The sequence below is a fragment of the Pholis gunnellus genome (assembly GCF_910591455.1).
Source record: "Pholis gunnellus genome assembly, chromosome: 18".
NCBI classification, from domain to species: domain Eukaryota; kingdom Metazoa; phylum Chordata; class Actinopteri; order Perciformes; family Pholidae; genus Pholis; species Pholis gunnellus.
In genome coordinates, this window is record NC_136545.1 from 9,384,400 (window position 1) to 9,388,143 (window position 3,744).

Below are 3,744 nucleotides of genomic sequence, written 5' to 3' on the forward strand. Positions count from 1 at the left end.
AGCATCGATGGTCCCGACAAAAGCAGACGGCGTCTAGCCTCTGCAACAAGAGCGCATGCGCAGAGCAACTACAGCTGTAGGTTTGACGTCACGACCAGGGTCCTCGGTCATAAAAGTGAAAGCGTTTTGTCATCTGCTTTGGCTTCGCTGATGCACTACTTTACACTTGAAAACCAGGGACTGTCTCTTAATATTAAACGTGTCGAAAAGTATGTCACGAGACAGTACGTCATATATACGTGCACGTGGGTTTGTGTATTTCACTTCAGGCTAAAACGAGAAGATATAAACAGAATTGAAAATTAATATTATCACCGAACAACTGTGGGACAAGACACGCCGTGATGATCACAAGCTAACAAGCAATCATACACAGAGTTTAAATGGAAAACTATAATGAGAGCATGCATACTCTCATGTACAATAATAATCATTTGCAGAGAGGACAGACAGAAAAAAAACAAGCAGCTGAAAGCACCCATACCCTTTTTATTGCTGTTTTTTTAATTGCTATTGCTGAGGGTGTTGCTGTTGATTGCAAGGAAGGTGATTACAGTGGAGAAATGCCAAGCCACCAACTGTTAAACAGTGGAGGGTCAGGTTAAAACGTGTTTCTGTGATGGAAAGCACAACAGCTCAACTCCAATTAAGAGCTGATGTTTTCACACCGGTGATCCTACAGCTAATGAGACTGATTAAGGAAACAAATACTCCGTGATCTCGGAGGAGTTTGACTGGTGGGGTCTTCGTGTAATTGGAGCTATTTATACTGTCTGTGACTGTGTATACAGTACCTGCATAGTGATGCTGCAGTGACAAACTAATTGAGATTTTCTCCTAACCCTCTCTTCTTGAATCTCCAGAGTTTTCCAGCAGGCATATGAAGAAGTTTCTAATTAGATAGGTGATTGCTTGCTGGTTGGAGCTCGGTTAATTGGGTGTCTTTATCTGTGATGCCTCTATGAACAGAATCCAAATAAGATGATAACACTATGATATAGTCTGCCCAGCATTATGCAAGCTTCGTAATGACCATTTAATTAAGTATCAATTAATCTGAGCAGGCAACTTTCCAAGGGCTCTTTAAAGGCTGGAGGACAGCTGCTGTGGGAGAGCCCCGAGTTGCTGAGCCCACTGCTCCTAAATGCAGCCATAACTATAAATGAAATGAGTCTCTCAGGGCGGCTAAATCCAATGTAAGGTATTTTTGTTTCAATTCGGTTGAATGAGTGGATGCACATCTGACTAATACAGCCGGCTTAATTATCATATTTTGTCCTTGAGAGGAAAGTATTTCCACAGTTCAAGTGCAGATGATGAATGTGCTCATATTTCTGCATTACGACCAAAGCAAAAAAGACTGATATGAATTCCTGTCACAAAAATTCCAGCATGAGTTTCTTAGAGGTCAACTGATGCCCTTTACACACATGAATACGAGACAGTTAATCTGCCCAGGAGGTAATAAATAAGCATTTAAAACACGTTCTGTATATTTAAGTACCAGAGGAGGGCGGTAGAGGCCTGCAAAAGACTGCATATTGATCATGTTGACCACCCTATTTTTTACTATAAGCACCGATTGGAAAATGTCATGGAAACAAGGCATTAGGTCATTGTATTATTTTTACCATTTATCTTATCTTAGTCTTTGGATAATCAGACATGGACTAATTTGTGACAATATTCACTTGAGCAACATCATGAGATCAGTGACAGCATCGTGAAATACAGTGGACCTGGAGAAATAGTCTGCAGTCGTCAAAGAACAGCTTTTGAGAAGTTGAGTTCCAGTGGAAACGTTGCTAGCACATTTTCAAATATATATTATTTAAAGGTGCAAGGCTTTTTAGGAATAAAATTTTTTTGGATGTTTTGACACAGAGTGAGGACCAGTGAGATCACCTTGAAACATCCGACTCTCACCGGCAATCTGATATCAAAGAGCCGTTGTATCCTAGCTGATATCAAGTGAGATGACAGCCAGTCATTGTGTAATACTAGTGCAGCATTCTCCAACAATACTGGTGCATGCTATCATGAATTACTTATAGTGGTTTTCCCGAGCCAAGAATCCGACTGTGCTGAGCAGGTCAACATACACTTACAGTTGAAGCTGTGATGTGTTCACTATATTTTACTCTTCTGCTCTTCAGTGTTTCGCTTTTGTCAGAAAGTTTTCGTTAAACAGGGCGAGTGCATTTTGCTGAAAACAGCCCACCAGCCATTCCAGATGTACACTCTGCAGGGGCTTGCTCTGTTTTTTAATTTTTTTTATAAATATTTTAGCTCAGCTCTGTGGTTCACTCAGAATGATTGATTGGTTCTTCCTGTCCCACATTAAGCCGCTGCTGTAGAAAGTTGATGCAAAGGCCTTCAACAGGTATTCACTGTAGTTAGACAATGGGGCTCCGCAGCCAGCAGTGTCTCAATGTACTTGCACACTGTATACAAACGTGAGATGTCTGTACAATTAAAAAATGTAAATGGATTATCAACCTTGCCTTCCATCTCTGTTTCCAAATAAAGAATTACATTTGCACACACTAACACCCATGTATCCACACTTACTACTCTCATACACACACACACACACACACACACATGCACACACAAAATAATCCCATCCATGCAAGGGCATAATGCCCTGTTTTATCAGGGTGCTTTGTTTTATGCATTTTAGCCATGTTTAACCATACTAATGATCACTCAAGGGCAAGTATGCATATAGAAAGCACACAAGCTTACGCATACAAATTCGTAATGTTATTATGTTTGCTTCCCTTACAAAAGCCCAACCAACTATCTCTGACTATGTATTTCATATAACTATTCATCTTAGATGCATCATATTTTGCAGTGTATGAATACATTCCGTATCTGGAATACAAACAAAAACAAGGGTGCATTGTTTGTGTGAGTGTGTGTGTGTGTGTGCGTGCACACATGTATGCTTTGTGGGGACATTATCCCACAGAGACATTACGGGGACTTATCTCAAAATATGCCAGAACATGGTCCCCAACCATATTTTAGAATAGGATATGGTTTGGGTAAGTGTTTCAGTGAGGCAAGGGTACAGTACAGTAAGGATACATCTTTCAGTCAATTACAGTCAACACAATTCCTCACCATCAAGAGAAACAATACATGAATGAATCTAAATGTGTGTGATTGAATTTGTGTTTTCTGCATAGCCCTATTTTGTTGGTTCTCCTCATTGTAAACCACTGTGAGTCACATGCCTTGTGTATTTTGAAATCACATTTACTACTAAGAACTTTTATCTCTATGACCGAAGGCTAGGGGGCAGCTGCCTCCTCCATGGCCCCTCCTTTCCACTTAGCTAATATCAAGTGCTGTGGCACGGTGCCCTGCTCATCTGTTCAGCCTAACATCAAGCCTTCTACCACGTAGTGAAGAAGTTGCACAGCTGAATGGTGGCCAACCTTTTTTCATGTAGATGGATAGCTACATGTCATGCCATGAAGGTCAGTGCTTTTTCAAACCCATCTCCGCACTGAAATGAACTTTTAAGACTTGATCAGCATAATAGTTTTGTCTGCATACTGCAATGCTATGCTCGAGCGTGTGATCCCCGCCAATAGGTCATGCCAGATAATTAAACTGAGAAGCAGAGGGAAATTCAATACACTCTATTACATCTGAGGGTGCCTCGGACTCAGGGGAGACTTTGATATTCATAGACTGGATATAAAGCCTTTGTAAGGCATCAAGTAGCTC